Source organism: Heteronotia binoei, chromosome 16 (genome assembly GCF_032191835.1).
Source record: "Heteronotia binoei isolate CCM8104 ecotype False Entrance Well chromosome 16, APGP_CSIRO_Hbin_v1, whole genome shotgun sequence".
Taxonomy (NCBI): domain Eukaryota; kingdom Metazoa; phylum Chordata; class Lepidosauria; order Squamata; family Gekkonidae; genus Heteronotia; species Heteronotia binoei.
The window spans coordinates 46,319,868-46,341,458 of NC_083238.1; positions in this window are offsets into that span (position 1 = coordinate 46,319,868).

Consider the following 21,591-nt stretch of genomic DNA (forward strand, 5'->3'; position numbering starts at 1 on the left):
TAATGCACTCAAGAAATATTGTCATTCCATCACAAATCATATGCTAGATGTTAAACTCTATATTGGCTTTCTGAATAATGTGCAGCCGTTTAATGTTCTAGTAGAAGAAAAGTCAAAAGATAACATCTTTTGGGTAAGTCTACAATCATGGTGTCATACCAAACTTGCCAATCCCCAGGTCCCAGCGGGGGTTCTCCCGCTTTCCCAGGCTCCTTCCTGCCCCCAGTCAGCTGGCCAGCAGGGGGAAGCTCCACACCTACAGCTACCATATGCCTTTCCCCTTCAGAACATTATGAGAAAGCTTGCAAAGGCTTCCTTTTTGGATGGTGCGTCTGTGTCTTTAAGGCTGAATGGGGATGGGGTGAGCAGGCAGAACAACATGGCTGCTCCCAGTAGCTGTGAAAGCATCTCAGACCCTCCATTTGTTGTACAAGCTTTTCAGAGGCCGTTTGCATAGTAAAGGGTAAACCTGAACCTTTGGTTTCCCCGTGTTATTAGAAATTCAGCAACTCATAAGTAAATTGCCCCAGTGAGACCACACGAGTGTGGGATTGCAAACTGTTTTATTTTTGCTTGTGTGTGTGTGTGTGTGTGTGTGAGAGAGAGAGAGACGATTTGCAGCTGCTTGGGTGAGGAAATGAAGACTGTATTCAGGGGAACTGCACTGCTGTGTTTTTATTTATTTATTCTAGGAAAAATCTCCTGGCCCCACCCCCAAAGTCTCTCAGCCCCACCCCATAAGTCCCCAGATATTATCTGAGTTAGAATTGGCAACCCTATGTCTTACTGTTGTCAACTTGTTCTAGTTTACCACGAGCATTCCAAACGGAGGCTTCTGGGATGAACCAGGTTTAATAATGGTTTAACCCCATCCCCAATAGTCTGGTATATTTCCTAAAGGGCAGGAAGTTAATACTGCAATCCAAGTGGCCATCCATGTTGGTCTGAAGCAGTAGAACAAGGTTAGAGTTCAGTCACATAAAAGCTCATGCCTGGAATAAAACTTGGTTGGTCTTGAAGGTGCCACTGGACTCTAGTTCATGCTTAGGTTACCATGGATACTATAGCACTTTCATCTCTTTTATGTTTATTCAAAAGTCGTTGTGCGCCTGTACTTACCAGGCCAAATTCTTCTGCTTTATGTGCTTTTCCTCATGCATACCAGGCTGCTGCTATTGCCAGCTAATTTAAAACTGTTTTCTGTTCTGTCAACTGACATCTCTTCTTTGGAAACTCCAATTTGGTTGACTGTTGTCTGCACATGCATAGAGATGGTCTACAGCTCAAAGTGAGCAAAAACACTTGTTATTCTGGGGGTTTTACTGGGCTAGTCATGGGTTAAAATGTGGGCATATAATACTGCAAGATATCTTGGGCTTGTGCTAGATGTTGCTTAACTCCAATGGTGGAATCCAAAGCAAAAGCTCCTGTGAAATCCAGCCTCCAATAAACCAATAAATCAAAATAACAGTCCAGTTAATACAAATATATGATGTATTCAAGTTCCAAAGAAATGAAATAAATCAGTCTTTTGTACAAGCCAAGGAACAAGTATACCAGAATGCCAGTCCCTCCTTCTCCAGCAAATCAATGTCAAGACTTGTTTGGTAAAATTCAGATGAGAATGACTAATGTTCAGTGAGTCCAATATTCTTAAATATGTGCAGCCAGCAATCCATAAAGCAACAGATTTGTACTAGTGCCCCTGTTTCACATTAGCTTCTTTAAGCTTCTCATAACGAATTTCACACACTGGGTAAGAACGCCAACAACTTCCATCAATGAGTAACCCTGAAGGTGTGCGTTCTTACCGCCCCTCCCCAAACTCCATTCTCCTCAGACTCTACCCCCCCCCCCCCATTTCCAGGAATTTCCCAACCCAGAGTTGGCAACCACAGGCACAACTGAGGCAGAGTTCAGTGTTGACCTTTGGTTGGACTTATGGATTATTTAAATATTTACATGGCTTTTTTCTTCCCATCGGGGGCCAAAGCAACTTACAATGTCATTCTCCCCCTTCCTTTTTATCCTAACAACCACAGCCTGTGAGAGATGTGAAAGGGGACTGAATAAACATATGGAGCAGAGGTCCATCAGTGGCTATTAGCCACAGCATATTGTTGGAACTCTTTGTCTGGGGCAGTGATGCTCTGTATTCTTGGTGCTTGGGCTTCTGGTGTCCTGGCCCCACTGATGGACTTCCTAATCCAACATGGCTTCTCTTATGTTTTTATGTTAGACCATGAGATAATGGCTGATCCAAGGTCACCCAGTAAGCTTCCTTGGCAGGATGGCATCTCCCTTTTTTTTTTGGAGAGGCAGAGTGCTTCTGTACTTTGATGGAACAGAATAAATGATTTTATTTTGTTTGAATCTATTGCTGCCCAGACTTGAAATTCACATCTAGTGCTGATTTTCTCCCTGTATTCAGTCCAGAGTTGATAACTCCCGGAGACTTGGGGGTGGAGCCTGGAGCAGGTAGGATTTGTGTAGAGGAGAGACATCAGCCAGGTATAATGCCATAGAATCTGCCCTTGAGAGCAGCCATTTTCTCCAGAAGAACTCATGTCTGCCAACTAGAGATCAGTCATAATTCGGGGAGATCGCCAGGCCCTACTTGGAGGTTAGAAACCTTGAGATTTGCTAAAATTTGTTCTTGTTGATTGAAGCAAAATTCTAACAAATAAATATTGTGACCACAATTACTATGGATAATTATCGAAAATTACAACAAACTTTACTGTTATAATTATAACCAAAGCAGTCCATAGGATATCCTAAGCACTCAGTCCCATCTTACAGACAAAACAATTGGTGGATATAGTGCTAACAAACATCAGTGAACAGTTATACTTTTAAAATTACTTTCTCCTATCTGGCCGCAGTGGCATGATGAAGATTTCCATCTGTCTGCTTTATATGTTTTGGTTATGTTTCTATTTTTTATGGGGGGAAATATTAGAAAATTTGTCAAATCTTAAGAGTTCAGCAGAATTCTCATGTGGGTTTGAACAATAGGGCCCAAAAGTAGGTACTGGGGGGGGGGAGGGGGGGTAAAAAAGAGCACAATAAAATTTAGAGCAGGGGTGGCCAACGGTAGCTCTCCAGATGTTTTTTGCCTACCACTCCCATCAGCCCCAGCCATTGGCCATGCTGGCTGGGGCTGATGGGAATTATAGGCAAAAAACATCTGGAGAGCTACTGTTGGCCACCCCTGATTTAGAAGTTCTGGAACTCTGCTCCTGTGAGTTCCTGTCCAAAATGAGGCCTGGGCACATGCATCAGTTGGGCAGGATAATGCCCAAAACATCACTGCAAGATAAGGCAGCATGTGGAAAGCAGTATGGCTGCTCTACCATCTGAGTGATTTTGATATTCCATTGACCACCTTAATTGTCTGCCTTTTCCCTCTTAAAATAAGAACAACTTTGAACATTCCTTCTTTCATTTCTTGGTTTGATCAGTGTGGAATATGCTTTTCATCCATTTCTTTAAAAAAATCAAAATCATCAGCGTATATATGAAGCTTCTGCATGTGTGAGGGAAATCTACAACTAATTGTTCCCCTGTCATGAGGTACAATACATCCAGGATGTGAGAGACACTGCCTTTTCTGGCCCCTTTCAATCACTGTGACCCAGCTAGGTGACCATGACAATCTTATTCTGCTCAGTACAAGGCTAATAAGACTCAACATTCTGAAAAGCAAACAAAGCCTCTTGTTCACTTCTTATTAGCTGGTTTTAGGTCTTGTGGATTGCGGCGAGGTTGTTTGTATATGGATCATCTGTACTCTGCATGAAGGGGATCTCCGATTAAAGGTGCCAGCTCTTCAGCACTGAGTCCATAATTGCCTATCAGAACATGAAGAGTTCCCCTCATCTCTTTCTTGTTCTCCACGTTTATACTCAGTGCTTCTTAAAAGAACAGTACATTTTAATTCATGCTTAATTTTTTTTTCAAGTAGGACTGCCAAGCCCCCAGGCCAGGCTGAGGATCTCCCACACAGGAGGTTCCCAACCCTATGGTACAATAGGTACCATAGAGTTTTTACCTCCCAAAATGCTAGACCGTCCGAGAAAACAATAGAGTTTTCCTGGAAATGCCTAGAACGGCCAGTGCACGATGTCGCTGTTGCGATGACATCATTCGTGGGTGACATCATCACGCCACACCAGAAGGTGTGTGTGAAAACAGTCCCCTGCTGGAGGCCACAGGGGATTTGGCAACCCTATTTCCAAGCCACCAGCAGGAGAAAGAAGAGGAAGAGATGGCAGCCATTTTTACCTGATTCTCCCTGGTCATTGTAGCGGCCCCCCCCCCCCCACATGCTGTGGTGAATTTTTTTACAAGGTTGTCTTGAGACTGAGAGAGGATTTGGGGGACAAATAACAGGCTGCTTGAGGAATAAGAACATAAAGAAGATCTCTGCAAACTTGATCCATTAACTTTTCTTTTGGATCTAACCTAAATCTAATCCAAAGAAAGCCAGCACGGTGTAGTGGTTAAGAGTGTATGACTACTGTCTTGGAGACTGGGGTTCAAATCCTCACACATGCCATGGAAGCATGGTGGTACACCTTGGGCCACTCATGTTATCTCCGCCTAACCTACCTCACAGGGTGGTTGTCAAGAAGATGAAATGGAAGAGAGTAGAATGATGTACACCATCTTGGGTTCCCATTGGATAGAAAGGCAGGCTACTAATGAATTAAATAAATAAACAAACTCATTGTGAAGAAGCAGGGCTAGTAGAAACATAGAAACGCTGAATCATTGTGCCTTATTTTGGCAGTTCAACTCACTCCAGGCTCCATTTTCCCTTGTAGCTGCCCTCGTATTTTCAGTAATTTTCTGCACACTCTTTACAGAAAAGGAAATCAAAGTTGACCTGAATATTGCACCTTGATCTAATGATGTATTCAAAAACCCATGAATACAACTAATACCAAGACCATCCCTGACTCATGTCCATCCATTCCTTCATGAACACATGGCGACATTGCCTGGTTCGGTTCAAATTCATGCGCGTTGTTACCATTATTGATAAAAAAAAAAAAGTTTTCTCTTTGGATCTTCCCAGCACATTTTCGATATCATAGGGATGCTTTCAAACTCTGGAATCCTACCTATAAGGCAGGAAGTCCATCTGTTGTTTTGCTGGCAGGAGACATGGCCAGATCATCAATGCTTGGCACTGCACATGGCCCATCTCACATCTGCGACACTCATATGTTGCTGCCTTTCTTCATTTGGTTTATGGTTATGAAGAAGGATTTTTCCCATATGTCATTCTGTGGGGCTTTGGGCAACAGCAAATCTTTCGTTATCAGAAAATTCAAAATAGTAATTAACTTGTAATAATGTCCACACTGAGACACCACTATGCTCAATAACAATAGAGGCAGCGAGTCAAACATGAGCTAAAGACATAAGGTTAGTTTACCTCCTTCAGTAGGATTGCCAGGTCTGTGTTGGAAAATACCTGCAGACTTGGGAGTGGAGCTGGGAGAGGGCGGGGTTTGAGGAGGGGAGGGGCGTCAGCATGGTACAATGCCCTAGAGTCCACCCTTCAAAGCAGCCATTTTCTCCAGGGGAGCTGACCTCTGCCAGTTGGAGATCAGTTGTAAAACCGGGAGATCTCCAGGCCCCACCTGGAGGCTGGTAACCGTATCCTTCACACTTCAGATGTTGTACTGTTATAAGTTGGACTTTATTATTAGAGATCTTCTGTTTGCTTTTTGGTAACTTTCTTAGACTATTAATTCTTTCAGAATATTTATTTCACATATTTACTTTTAATTTAAAACATTCCTATGCTGCCTTTCCTCCCAAATAATGTCTGCAAGATGGCAAACATTAAACATTTCAACATTAAGAGCAGACAGGTGCTGCTGCTGCGGCAGGCGACAGCCAAGGAACAGCTGGCGGGCAGGTGAAGGGACATGGAGGTGGCCTGCCAGACCTGGGCTGTTGGAAAGAGGCTTACTTTGTGGGGAGGGGTGGCTGCATCGCTCCCTGCATGCCCCAGCTCTGAGGCCAGCCCAGATTCATCGCACTACGCCTCTTGCCCGGGCCCGCCTCCCCATGGCTGCTCTACTACCCTCTGGGAGGAGTTGCTCAAGGGTGCTGGTCCCTTCCCATCGGGCACCCAGCGCTGGCTCTGCTTTTGCTCCTCGTTGTGTGGTCCCACCCCCCCAACCTTGCTGAGGCTTGCAAAGCCTCCGCAAGAGCAGGAAGATAGCGGGTGTGCTCAGAGCCAGTGGCTCTTAGCGTGCTCACTCCCTGCCCCCCCACCTCACCGAAGCCCTGACTTCTCCACCCCCTCACCTTGCTGAAGCGCGTTCACTGCCACGCTGCCTCCCCTGACTTTGCCAATGCTGGGGGGCCTGGCAGCGATGAGGTCGAGGAGGGGTGGGAAGAGGCGGGGAACTTCAGCAAGGGCAGGGGGTGGGGAGCAAGCACACCCGCTTTCTTCCCAACCTTGCAGAGGAAGTTAGCGGCGCCAGACGCCATGGGAGAGGGGACACCTCTTTGCACCCCTAGGCCTGTGACACCCCAGGTGGCTGCCTAGTTGGCCTACTCCTATGTGCCAGCCCCGCTTGAAGATTGTGATCATATCACCTCTCAGCCGCCTCCTCTCCAGACTAAACAGGCTCAGCTCCTTCAACGTGTCTTCATAGGACTTGGTCTCCAGACCCCTCACCATCTTTGTCGCCCTCCTCTGGACCCGTTCCAGCTTGTCTATATCTTTCTTAAAATGTGATGCCCAAAACCGAACACAATACTCCAGGTGAAGCCTTACCAGAGCAGAATAAAGTGATACCATCACTTCACGTGATCTGGACACTACTGTTAATACAGCCCAAAATTACACTTGCCTTTTTAGCCACCACATCACACTGTTCCCCTCTCTCTTACAACAGGTAAGCTAGGCTTGTGAGGTAACCTAGGTTGAGAAATAGTGATTGGCCCATGGTCACCCAGGGAGATTCATGACTGATCAGGGATTTGAAGACAGGTCTCCACAATTCTATTTTTTATTCAACATTTTTAGAAGCTGCCTTTGGCTTAAAATATATCTATGTCTATGAATTTCCAGTCAAGTGAAAAAACATTTTAAACAAACAGTTTCCCAGTGGGAGATGCTGAGGAGGAGGATAGTTCATTCCAAAACTGAGACAACAGTCTTCACTCATGATGCAGACAACATTTGGTCCAAATGAAAAGAAACTTTTGGAGAACAGCTCAGTAAAGACGAAAGTCTACAAAACCGGAGTCTACAAAAATGTTGGAGGTGGAATACCATCTGTGTTCTCAAGTCTGAATTCAAACAAGGCCTCTCCAGTGCTCATCCCCAAAAGTGTCTACCACGCCACAGTGCAATCCCAAAACCTTTAAAGCCGTTTTTACTACATCTTCATCAAAATCTCTCCCACCCCCACCCCCTACTTGCAACTCCTCCAGGCACTGCTGCTTCTGGCACTACATGCTCTTTTCTGCCCAGAGCAACATAACATATCCTGCAGCTTGGTTTCTGTGGTCAGCTTCCTTTTCCCGCTTAAATCGAATCGGAAGAGACATCGGTGATTAACTTTAGCCACAGCTCCGCTCTGACAGACCTCAAAATCTGTTTCCAAAGCCTCTGTCAAGCTCTGTGAGTAGAGTTCCATCTAGTGCATTAGGTATTTATCCAACCAAGAGGCTACCTAGTGAGAAAAAGTACTCTGAGCATTTGTACCTTTTCTTGGCTGGGGCTTTGGGAACTCAGGATGTGGCTTTCAGCCACAACACCCTTCTTTTTAACAAATGACATATTGACTAAGCATGGAATCTCACGCTGAGGGCCAATGTGGTGTGATAGAGTCTTAATCCTATAAATGTTGGCTTGTAGTAAGTAACACTGAGTTCAGTGACGCTTGCTTTGAAGTAAGGGTACAGAGAGTTGTAGTCCTAAACTCAGACTGGTGTCTTCTCCACCATCAAATGTATGAGGAGATTTTCCTCACTATTCCTTTCCTTTTCTTCTACCCAGGCTCATTTTGGGCATGAGCTCACAGAAGTGGTGCACCGGAATCTCTAAATTTTATTGTGCTTTTTTTCTCCACCCCCTTCCCCCAAGATACTTGCTTCTGGGCTCCAAACCCCCTGTGAGAATTTTGCTGAACTCTAAGATTTGACAAACTTTCTACTATATTTCTCCACAAAAAAATGGGGAAACAACCAAAACATATAAAGCAGACAGATGAAAATCTTTGTCATGCCACCATGGCCACCAAGGAGAAAGTAATTTTAAAAGTATGATGGGAGTAAAGTTTTATTATGACAATTCTAATTCTAAGGGTTTTAAGGCAGATGCTGAGCTGATATAATTTAGTACACCTGATGATGGCAGGGGTGTGTGGCATATGCAAATAAGTTGTGGTAATGAGCTCCAGCATTTCTTTTTCTACAAAATGACCCCTGCTTCTACCCAATAAAAGCTCTATGATCCATCGATCTTGAGCAGTGGATACTTGTTAATCTTTTGTCACTCAATAGACAAAAGGAGAGGGGGGACTGTTACAACAGCTCGAGTTCTTTTTGCATCCCTGTCAGAAAGCAAAAAGGTAACTCACAGTACAATCCTAAACAGATCTACTTGAATTCTACTGAAGTCTGCTCAGTGAGGCTTACTCCCAGGAAAGTGTTCTTAAGATTCCACTGTAAGACATAGGAATATAATGTCTGAAGGAGAAAGGAAAGGTCCCCTGTGCAAGCACCAGTCATTTCCGACTCTGGGGTGACGTTGCTTTCACAACATTTTTACGGCAGACTTTTTTACGGGGTGGTTTGCCATTGCCTTCCCCAGTCATCTACACTTCCCCCCCAGCAAGCTGGGTACTCATTGTCTGAACAAACTGGCAAATATGGTAAAATATAATGCCTCCTGAGATTAGCGTACAAAGGACACTGCAGAAGGACATGTACCAGGACTTTTTTTGTAGCAGGAATTCCTTTGCATATTAGGCCACACACCCCTGACGTAGCCAATCCTCTAAGAGCTTACAGGGTTCTTCTTACAGGGCCTGCTGTAAGCTCTTGGAGGATTGGCTACATCAGGGGTGTGTGGCCTAATACGCAAAGGAGTTCCTGTTACAAAAAAAGCCCTAACATGTACTCACATCATGAAGTGCAATTGATAACACGTTCCCTAGATTTTAAAAGCCGTGTTTCGGTTGTAGACCTTCATCTTGATCAATTCACTTCATATTTTCTGAAACCAATGCTCACAACAATACGCACACGACTGACTAGATAATATGTTCCAGATAATATGGATAATACTTTATTATAAAGCCATTGCCTCGTGTGTTGAGTCTTCAGTGTACTGCAAAGTAGTTTTTGACATTGCAGACAACATCGTCATCCATCAGGAGAGGTCAAAGTGCACCTACTAGGACTTTTGCACTCCTTGGAGTCTTTACTCTACAAGGACTCTTTCGTGATGAAAAATGGCAAATGCTTTATTGTAATTTTGATTTATAATTTTGGTTATGTACATTATATGTTATAGAATAGTATGAGATATTCCTTCAATAGTGAATCTTTAAAAAATTCTTTGTACTGAGCAACTGCAGCATATTCTTGTAAATTTCATAGAAATTGACTTTTTTGTAGAACACAGGTCTCCCCTGTTTCCTAACTTTACTGTGTTCATCCTGTTTGGTTTGCTAATCCCCAGGTGGGGGCAGAGGATCCCCCGGTTTGGAGGCCCTCCCCCCCCCCGCTTCAGGGTCATCAGAAAGCGGGGAGGGGGGGGGAGGGAAATGTCTGCTGGGCACGCTGTTATTCCCTATGGAGACAGATTCCCATAGGGTATAATGGGAAATTGATCCTTGGGTATCTGGGGCTCTGATGGGGCAGCTTATTGAGATAGAGGCACCAAATTTGCAGCATAGCATTGAGTGCCTCTCCCCAAAATACCCTCCGGATTTCAAAAGGATAGTACCGGGGATCCAATTCTATGAGCCCCCAAAGAAGGTGCCCCTAGCCATTATTTCTAATGGAAAGAAGGTATTTAAAAGGTGTGTGGTCCCTTTCAAGGTGATGGACAGAACTCCCTTTGGAGTTCAGTGATGCTTGTCACAACCTTGCTCCTGACTCCTTCCCCAATATCTCCTGGCTCCACCCCCAAAGTCCCCAGATATTTCTTGATTTGGACTTGACAACCCTAGCATCCCTAGAGATCAGATCATTCCGAGTGCTGCTAAAGAACAGGAGTATCTGGGGGGACAGTATTGCCTGGATAGAGTGGTAACAGCTGTGCAGTTCCTCCCTGTGCTGCCCAGATAATCCATTGCCTCTAAAAAGCCCTGTGATTATGAACAGGTAAGGTTGCTGAGGACACGTGGAGCGAGGGAGGTAGATTGATGGGGAAGAAAGCATGTCAGCTCCGAAGGCTGCACAAGTAAAGAATGACAACCACCTGTGGAGAACCTATCTGTCCCTCCTAACATGGAGACAACCATTACTGTGGGAGGTTTTATTTTTTTTGCTTGCAATATTTATCTGTTTCAGTGCTTCTGGAGGCAAGTGTCTCAGCAGGCATTCTCCGCAGCCATCAGTTGCAAAGAAAATCATAGTGCCTTCTCCCCTTTTGCATTTTGACACACTGCATCTGCCCGGGACACCTGGCTTTGTCAAGGGTGAGGGGGAAATCCTTTGGATAACTGCAAGTTTGCATACATTCAAGGCTTTGTTTGTAAGATATCTCCTTGACAGTATTCAAAACTAATGGAACTGTTGCCTCACAGAGAATTCTTCTTTTTATGTGAGCGTTTTTTATGCTGTACTCACATGTTGTTCTCCTCCTCAGGCTTATTCAAGGAAGAAATAGTTCGCTACAGTCCATGTATTCACTTGAAACATTTATTTGGTGCCTCTCCAGAGACCTGCTTGAAGTGGGTAAAAAGTAATAAAACCAGGGGTGGAATTCTGGCAGGAGCTCCTTTGCATATTAGGCTACACCCCCTAATGTAGCCAATCCTCCAAGAGCTTACAAGGCTCTTTTTTGCAAGCTCTTGGAGGATTGGCTACATCAGGGGTGTGTGGTCTAATTTGCAAAGGAGCTCCTGCTAGAATTCCACTCCTGAATAAAACCATTAAAACACAACAGCGACACAAATCGCCAGCATTAAAAACGAAGCCATTAAAACACGTATTAAAAAGCCATTAAAACAGGGGTGTCAAACGTGTGGCTTGAGGGCCAGATCAGGCGCCAGAGGGCTCTAATCAGGCCGGTGAGGACCTCACTGTCATCTGCTTCCTTCTCTCTCTCTTGCTTCCTTCTGCATCACAACTTGCTTTGTCAGGCTTACTCAATCACACAAGAGCTACAGAGCTAAGCTTCTATTTTCTCCATTGGCTGACCAGCACATGAAGCAGCTTATATACAAAAGCTCACAATGCCCAGCCATTTCATGTTTTCTCCTGGGTCTTAGGCTCAAAGCTTTGACCATGAAATTTTTGCAATGAATGTAAATAAATCAAAAGTAGGTTTGCAGCTTACACAAACGCACCTGAACAGCATACTCAAGATAGCTGCAACACAGAGATTGTCTCCAGATTATGATGCTATAATTCAGAGAAAGAGGTCAGTTTTTAGAGACTGTTAAATAAATAAAATATTGCAAGAGTACTAATCTTTTATGCATATTTTACATTTTAAACAAATCATTAATTATGTTTATCTTTGTCCTTTATAAAGTTTATATCTCTGATGCCTGGCATTACATTTTATGATACACATGCCCTGGCCCAACAGGTCTCATTTCTGACAGATCTGGCCCTCATAACAAATGAGTTCGACACCCCAGTATGGTGTAATGGTTAAGGTTTGATTCCCCACTCCTCCACTTACACCTGCTGGAATGGCTTTGGGTCAGCCATAGCTCTCATAGGAGTTGTCCTTGAAAGGGCAGCTACTGTGAGAGCCCTCTCAGCCTCACCCACCTCACAGATATAGGAGATTGTAAGCTGCTCTGAGTCTCTGATTCAAAGAGAAGGGCGGGGTATAAATTTACAGTCTTCTTCTTCTTAAAACATAAGCATAAGAAGAAAGCTATTAAAACACAAGCATAAAAACATGCCATCAAAGCATGACAATTTGCTCGCATCGGGAGGTTGTACCTCTATAAGGTTAGGATCTTTGCATGGTTTTGGAGGCTCATTTCTATCCTCCAGAAATTTTGTCCAGCCATCCCTCCAGCATCTGATCTTTTTCAGTTGGCAATGTTTACCTATATTCAAACATATTTCTACAACCAAAAGAGCTAGAAACTTGCTCTAAACATGAAGGCAGAAATTCTTAGGAAGCTGAATTTGACATCCCACTAACTTGTTCTGCAGCATTTATACACTCTTCCAAAATTGTAGCACATATGCAGGTGAGGCTTGGCACAGGCAGAGGGCTTCAGGTAAGTTGTTTTCATTTTAAATATTGTATTAACTTTAAAACTATGACAATAGCACAAATAATAAAGCAACCTGAAAATAGAAAACAGTACGATACAAGGTACAGTCAATATTGCCCTATTGTGCATGTCAAGAAAAATATGTTTTGTAATTCAATGACCCTATATAAACTAAAATATAAACATTTACATATAGTTTATAATTTCATAGCATTGATGTGAAATATGAGATCTTGCAGTTGAACTTGGTTTGAACGATGCTTCAAGAAAAGGAAGCCATTTGGTCATAATATTCTCGCAACCACAAGTCATTTGAAATACCAATACTATCAATGATCTTATCCATAGCAAAAATCTCTCATACCTTAGCATACCAATGACTTAGTTGGAGTGGATTAGGATCTTTCCATTTCATAGCAATTACCATTTTTGCTGCTGTAAATAAAGTGGATATCAAAGATTTGCTGGGTTGTGGAATCGGCACATCTTCCCATGAGACTAACAGGATTAGTTCTGGTCTTTTTGGCACAATATAGCCCATAATAGTTTTAATATGTAACAGTGCATTATTCCAAAACTCATTAACTACTTTGCAGTGACTCCAACAATGGATATAGCTTCTTTCTTCTCCACAGGCCCTTTCAGGGAAGAAGCTGATCCTCAAAAATTATCTTATGATATTCCAAGAGAGTGGGGAACAATAAAAATAGGTACAATGGCTGGAAGTAGTGACTTGGAATGTGAAAGAAGTTTGGGAGAGGCCTTAGCTCTGTGGCAGAGCATCTGCTTAAAGTGCAGAAGGTCGTAGGTTCAGTCCTCAGCACCTTCAGATAAAAGTGCCAAGTAGTAGGTGATGTGAAAGACCTTCACCTGACCCCCGAAAGACCCTTTGGCAGTCTGAGGGGGCAGTACTGACCTTGATGGACCAATGGTTTGATTCACAATAAGGCAAATTCAAGGCTTGATTTAATTCTAAGGAAAGGCCGGGACTCAACGGTCTAGCATTTCCTGTACAGTTTGGTGTGGTGGTTAAGTGCATGGACTCTTATCTGGGAGAACAGGGTTTGATTCCCCACTCCTCCACTTGCACCTGCTGATGTGACCTTGGGTCAGCCTCAAGTTATCTCAGAATTGTTCTCTCAAGAGCAATTATGGGAGAGCTTTCTTAGCCCCTGGACTCTTTTTTGTAGAAAAAGCCCAACAGGAACTCATTTGCATACTAGGTCACACCCCCTGACACCAAGCCAGCTGGAACTGTGCTTTCCTGCTCAAAAAAAGGCTTGCTCAGCCCTCCCTCCCTCCCAGGGTGTCTGTTGTGGGGAGGGGAAGGGGAAGGAGATTGTAAGCTGCTCTGAGACTCCTTCGGGTAGTGAAGGGTGGGGTATAAATCCAACCTTCTCCTCTTCTTCTTCCTCCTCTGATGTTAGGCTGAGCCCTTGGCATTTCCAGTTAAAAGGACCAGGCAGAAGGTGATGTGAAAGACTGGAGAGCTGGTGCCAGTATTGTCTACTCAGCCTGGAGAACTGGTGCCAGGTTGAGTACACAATACTGACCTTGATTGTCTGATTCAATGTAAGGCAGCTTCATGTGTTCAGAAGTCCATTGGGGGGGGGCAGGGGGGAGGATTACCAAGTGCTACCAATTCTGCAAACAAACAGGCCACTTGTGGCCATTTCTGCAAACAAACAGGCAGGCTTGTGGCCACACTGCTGTGCACATGTCTTTTTTTCCAAAATGTGACTGCTGACTCTTAGCTTTATTTTGAAATATCTGGGTATGGCTGAAGACTGTTCATTCCGTACATATGCATACTGACTGTGGTTCACTGTTATTAGAGACCTCCTGTTCAGCAAAGCATTGCTATTCAGGAAGTTAGCTGAAGGAATCCATGTTTCATTCCTATTGAAGTTTGATGTTACTTAGGAACATAAAAGGCTTGCTTGCGCTGGAGCGAACGGTTAATGTTGTGAATGAGAAGGACACCATGATCAGTTTTTTTCCCCCCTGCCCCAGTTTTTCTTGTTCTTATTAAATTCAGATCCTTGTGCCTCCCACACACGGTCCCTGTCAGCAAGTTGCAACACTACATGCATTTTCTTGGGGGATGCTCTACCATTTGGGGAAAAACATCTGAAAGAAGTAACATTTTTCTTAGAATTAAAATGCTCAAGGATGATGTGTCTGCATTCTTTAAAACTTTTAATTACATTCCTGGAGAATGACAGTCGGTTATTGCTTCCTGCCCCTGGCAAAGGGGAGTTAACAGCATTTTGTCCCTGCCAACCCCCCCCCCCCTTTTGTGTGTCTGTGCTTCTTGCTGTCCTGTCTACCTGTCTGGGGCAACTGTAACACCAATATCCCCTCATCTGTACCCTATCCCCTCGTCTGAAGAAGTAGGCATGGATACAAAAGCTTACATTCTGAATAAAACTTTGTTGGCCTTAAAGGTGATACTTGACTCCTACTTTGTTCTACCAATAAGGGGGTATGTCCAGTGTTCCCCTAAGCTGCAGAATCTTGGGAGCAAAAATTCTACTTTGTGAGCTACTGGTATTAAAGTTGTGAGCTACTGGCATTAATTGTTATACTGTTGTTTTATTATATTGTCTTGTTTTTAAGCTGATTTTAACATGGTAGCTGCAGCACTGTGGTCTGAACTCTCTGCTCATAATCTGAGTTTGATTCCGGAGAAATCTGGATTCAGGTAGCCGCCTCAAGGTTGACTCAGCCTTCCATCCTTCCTAGGTCGGTAAAATGAGTCCCCAGCTTGCAGGGGGGAAAGGGTAGATGACTGGGGAAGGTAATGGTAAACCACCCCGTTAAAAGTCTGCTGTGAAAACATCGTGATGCGACATCACCCCAGAGTCGGAAATGACTGGGGCTTGCACAGGGAACCTTTCCTTTCCTAGCCGCCCTGAGCCCATAAGGGGAGGGCAGGATACAAATCTAATGAAATAAATAAAGTTGTGAGCTACTGCATAAATTATTGTGCTCTGGGGTCATCCTTCCTGAACTAAGACAAAAATCTGTGAGCTAGCTCACGCTAACTCAGCTTAGAGGGAACACTGGGTATGACATATGACACTTGATGCAAATGGAAGGAACAGGTTTGCAATTTGTTTGTTTGTTTTCTGTAAATGCAACAAATCTGCTCTGTACGTTCAGTACAGCCTTTCTGACTCCATTGTAAAAAAATCCGAGCTGCTCTGTTTCTTCATTTGTCTTCCAAAGCGGCAGTATAGTTACGTTACATAATATGAGGCATATTACAACATCTGTCCATTGGGGTATTTTTTTGTCAGTGGGTAAATGAATGCTTTCAGAGGTTCTTTCTACATTAATTTGCTTGCTGTCTGAATCCTGATTAACCAAGGGGGTTGTTTATCCAGATTCACTATGTGACATTTATAGAGCCTTATTTTTTTTGTCTAGATTTATGCCAAGTAGCACCCCAGAGACCAACAAGATATTTGAGACATGAGTTCTTGAGAGTCAAAAGCAAGAGGCAAGCAGAGGTGGTTTGCCACTGCCTTCTTCCGCAAAGCTTGCCACCGGCCTTCATGCTGGCCACCAATCCAAGTACAATGCCTTAGTTTTGTCTAGATTCAAATGCAGTAGCACCTTTGATACCAACAAGATTTTTGGGACATGAGTTTTGCAAGAGACAAGCGGGGGTTTTGCTCAGAATTGTTCACAAGACTACTTCATGAAGGCAAAGAAGCTTTGATGAAGAAACATATGGCAACTCTTGTGTAGCATGTGTGTCTAAGACTGTAGGGCCTTGCCAGACTGAAGCAAAAGCAAAACAACTAAATATAGGTTACAAGTTAATGGCTCATAAGGTTGCCAATCCCCAGGTGGGGGCAGGGGATCCCCTGGTTTGGAGGCCCTCCCCCTGCTTCAGGGTCATCAGAAAGCAGGGGGAGGGGAGGGAAATGTCTGCTGGGAACTCTGTTTTTCCCTATGAAGATTTATTCCCATAGAAAATCATGAATTGTATTGCGGGTATCTGGGGCTCTGGGGGGGCTGTTTTTTGGAATAGAAGCACCAAATTTTCAGTATAGCATCTAGTGCCTCTCCCCAAAATACCCTCCAAGTTTCGAAAAGATTGGACCAGGAGGTCCAATTTTATGAGCCGCAAAAGAAGGTGCCCCTATCCTTCATGATTTCCTATGGAAGGAAGGAATTGAAAAGGTGTGCCGTCCCTTTAAATGTGATGGCCAGAACTCCCTTTGGAGTTCAATTATGCTTGTCACAGCCTTGATCTTGGCTCCACCCCTAATGTCTCCTGGCTCCACCCCCAAAATCCCCAGATATTTCTTGAATTGGACTTGGCAACCCTAATGGCTCACCTTCCTCTCGCTTTATTCTCCTGCGCAGGGCTTTCTTTTGTAGCAGGAACTCCTTTGCATATTAGGCCACACACCCCTGATGTAGCCAATCCTCCAAGAGCTTACAAGGCTCTTCTTACAAGGCCTACTGTAAGCTCCAGGAGGATTGGCTAGATCAAGGGGGTGTGGCCTAATATGCAAAGGAGTGCCTGCTACAAAAAAAGCCCTGGATGGGGGACCCCGAATGAAGGCCAGGGTTCCTTCCTGTGCAGAGAAAGCCAATGGCAAACGGCCTCTGCTCACTTCTTGCCTTGAAGAAGCTCTCCATGGGGTCACCTTAAGTCAGTTGTGACTTGACAACATTAATTATTATACTTTAGGTTTGAGTTGTCTCTCACGGCGAGTGGTGGTGAACCCAAAATATTCAGCTGTAGTGACATCTGGTCTGTGAAGAGTCAGGGAATGAGCTGAGTCACGTCTCCACAACATTTGCTTCCCTCTGTATGCCATATTCATCCGGTGCTCTTTATCTGCAGTGGTTAGGAACAGTGGACTCTTACCTGGAGAACCAGGTTTGATTCCCCGCTTCTCTACATGAAGCTTGCGAGGCAACTTTGAGCCATTCACAGTCAGACTGATTTTGCACTAGGGCTTGTTCTGGGTGAAGACCCCTTTTTCCCCTGGCACTTCTCTCGGTTTTTGCACAAGCTGCCCCGGAGCTGCAAGTTGGCCCGCTGCTTTTCTGCAGCAAGCAGAAACCGCTTGTAAGAGGATCTTGCTTGCTGCAGAAAAGTGGCACGCCAAATCACAGCTTCAGGGCAGCTTGTGTGAAAACTGAGAGAAGCGCCAGAAGCAAAAGGGCTCTCCACCCAGAACAAGCCTAGTGCAAAATTGATCCCTCTAAGCTGAGTTAATGTGAGCTAAATCACAGATTTTTAGCCTCCAGCTCAACAGATTTTTGTCTTAGCTCAGGAAGGATGACCCCAGAGCAAAATAATTTATGCAGTAGCTCACAACTTTAATGCTAGTAGCTTACAACTTCAATGCTAGTAGCTCACTGTTAAATAGTGTTAAATACACGAGGAGACATGGTAGCGGTGAATCAAAGCTCTTTATTGTTATTACAACACAGTAACGGTTAAGCTAAGACTGCTCAACTGGGCCAACGGGACCAACTATATACACTCAAGAATTCCCACACTAGAACATAATTGGTCATTTGAACCAGCAGGGGGCTGGCAATTGGTCCCAGGAAGTAGGGATTAGAATCCTGCTACCTACTGTTTCCATGTCCCCAAACTCAGTCCTAAACGCTCCAATAAGCCAGGCAGGAACTGACCTGTAACACGAAACACAGAGTCCACGTACACAACCCCCACAAAGTAGAATGGTTGCTCACAAGACTCTGCAGCCTAGAGGGAACATCGGTCACAGTTCTCTTGGAACTCTCAGCCTCACCTACCTCACAAGGTGCCTATTGAAGGAAGCCAAAGGAAAGGAGATTGTAAGCTGCTTTGAGGCACCTTCAGACAGATAAAAGTGAAGTATAAAATCCTTCTCAGACATCCCATCACAATTGGGTATCTCCTGCTCTGAGGAATTTGAAGAGAACAAGCCCTCTTCTGTTTATCTGAATTTCTGGTCTTATTTAAATTCTATTAAATTTGATATTATTAAATATATTAAGGTTTTTTTTACCCTATCTTTATTAATATTAAATAGACATTAGATTAGATGTAATACCTCGCATGGAATAATCTTCTAAATAAGCATAAGTTTAAAAAGTAAATCTAAATTTAATAAAAGTTAAATAGCACCATACACACAACAGGTAGATAACTGATAAACACAAAGGGAACTTCAGGAGGGATTGTTCAAAACTGTCTGAAGTGTGAAAATGAAAGATCTTTTCCTATGACTTTCCCTTTCAGATCTGGGAAGCTTGAATCCCAGAGAGTATAAAATTGAACGTGGCCCACATGTTGCTTTTTCAGATGCATTATTATTAAATGCAACATCTTAACTAGGTAATAGACAACATCCCAAGGAACTGATTTTTTTTTTGAAAGGGGGGGGGGATGGACAAATGAAAATATTGTTTTCAAGGTAATCCAGATAATGATGTTGTACTAAGGTTGCCAAGTCCTCCAGCGGGGGACTTTCCCCCTATTGTACAATAGAGTTTTCCCTCCCAAATTCCTAGAGTGTCTGGGAAAACCATAGAGTTTTCCTTAAAATGCCAAGAGCAGCTGGCGCGCGATGTCACTGGCACGATGATGTCACTTGCAGGTGATGTCATCATGCCAGCGATGTTGGGGGAGGTTCCCTCCGCTGGACCAATGTGGGCCAGAGGGTTGGGAACCTCCAGGGCGGGAGAACTCCCATCTGTCCCGGGGGCTTGGCAGCCCTATGTTGTACGTTGTGCCCAATGAATGAGATATAAAGAACTAATTGTGATCCAAATACAATTGCTGGAGTTGCCATCCTCTAGGTGGTAGCCAGAGATCTCCAGCCAGGGCTTTTTTTTTTTGTAGCAGGACCTCCTTTGCATATTAGGGCATAAACCCCTGATGTAGCCAATCCTCCAAGAGCTTAGAGGGCTCTTAGTGCAGGGGCTACTGTAAGTTCCAGTAGGATTAGCTACATTTGGGGGGGGGGGGTGCCGCCTAATATGCAAAGGAGTTCCTGCTACAAAAGAAGCTCTGAGCTTGAGGCTCCCACCCTTGCCTGCTGTTTAACTAAGGGTGGAAAAGTCTCCCTCAGACTGCTCTGGAGCCCATAAATGCAATCCAGCCATTTTAGGTGAGTATTGGCCACATTTCTCCCAACATATTCTCCACAGTTTTGGATACATCTTGTTAGAGATTTTCTGCTTGAAACACAATTTCTATGTCTCAAACAGCTCAATGGATCATTGGATCAAATGAGATTAGAGAGCCTTTTGGTATAAAAGTAAAAACATAACTGTATTTCTATGAGGGATGGGGTACTGGGATGGAAAACAACAAAGCACTAAGAAAGTACATCTTACACTATGAAAGACAGATGGCTAAGAGTGAGGATACTTCTCTTCTTGACCTCTGGTTGCCTAGACAAAGAAGTCACCTGACTAACTGACCAATTAACGCAGATGTTATGTATGAGAATCAAGGTTATGTGAATGTGTTGGACTCAATTGAAGACTTGGGTGTTCCTGCCTGGCTCTTTGGAGCCATATGGACTGAGCTTGGGGACTTGGGAACAATGGGCAGCAGGATCCAAATCTCTGTTGCCCTGGACCACTCACAAGCTCCCGCCGGTTTGAATGACCCAATAACATGCTTGTGCAGGACTCAGAGATGTATATAAGTTTGGCCCCATTGGCCCAGTTCTCAGTCTTGTTGGTGCAGCCACCTACCATGCTGTACGCAATAAAGAGCTTGTTATCACCTAAGAACCCACTATATTATAACAGATAAGCAAACAATCTTTCCCAGGCTTTCTCTTCATTGACAGGGAGCCAAGTTCTTTTTCCTGGGTCAGGCAGACAACAGAGAAACAGGAAAACACTTTTAACCCTCTAATGACTGGAACTAAGAACATTGCAAAAGACATGCAGAACAGATCCATAATTCCAACACATCTGACGGTAAGTATCCATTTTTGAAGATTTCAACCTCTTGGGATAAACCAGCACCACGTAAGTATATTAGCAGGAACTCATCTGCTCTTTCCTTCGGCTAATGAAAAGATTCAAATGCAAAATACGGGAGCATTATGTAAATTCGCAGCAATCCCCCTTTGCAAATCTCAGAGTTCATAATCCAGTGAGCTGGACTTGATTGGTACAGATGGGGCTATAAAATACGAGACATTTTCAGATATCATAGGTATTTTCTTTGCTGCATATGTGGGTCAATTAGATAGAAATTCTCTTTGGCTCCTCCTCTCTTGAAAATAACTGACAACACATCTGACTTTGAATCACGCTAGCTGGCCCACCAAATGTCATGCTTTTATTAACCTTCCTGGTGAATGTAAATAGCATCTCAGAAGGCCTCGATACGAGCTACAGGATTTCCCAGTGTGAAACCGAGAATGACTGTGAAAATTCTACCCGTTTCCAAAGGCTATAATTTTGAAATAGAAAAAGTACTTCTTCAAGTCACACTTTCACATGCTTAGAAATACTATATGCTGTGCCATCCTAAACAGATTTACAGCTTAAATATCCACTGTAGTCAATGGGCTTAGAAGGGTATTACTTTGCTTAGGATGTCACCGTTAGTACACCAGCTAGCTCAGAGACAACTGGATGGCAGAGATTTTTCAAGAAATCTCTATGACCCAGATCTGTTTCCATGTATTACAATATGTGTTTTAGATACCAGAAGAACTTGTAGGACAGGGGTGACCAAACTGTGGCTCGGGAGGCACATGTGGCTCTTTTGCACATATTTTGTGGCTCTTAAAGCCCCCACCCCACCCCGTTGTCAGGCTTGGAGAAAGCATTTGTCTCCTTCCTTCCTTCCTTCCTTCCTTCCTTCCTTCCTTCCTTCCTTCCTTCCTTCCTTCCTTCCTTCCTTCCTTCCTTCCTTCCTTCCTTCCCTCCAACATCTGATGTTCATATCTTACCACTCTCAAACATCTGATGTTCATATGTTACCACTCTCAAACATCTGACATGTATTCTATGTGGCTCTTATATTAAGTGAGTCTGACCACCCTGGTCTAAACATTTGTAACCCAGCCCTTACCTCATGGGAAGGTTGGTGAGTTCTGAATGGAGGGCCATGCCAGCCACACAGTGAGGGATGTGAGGGACC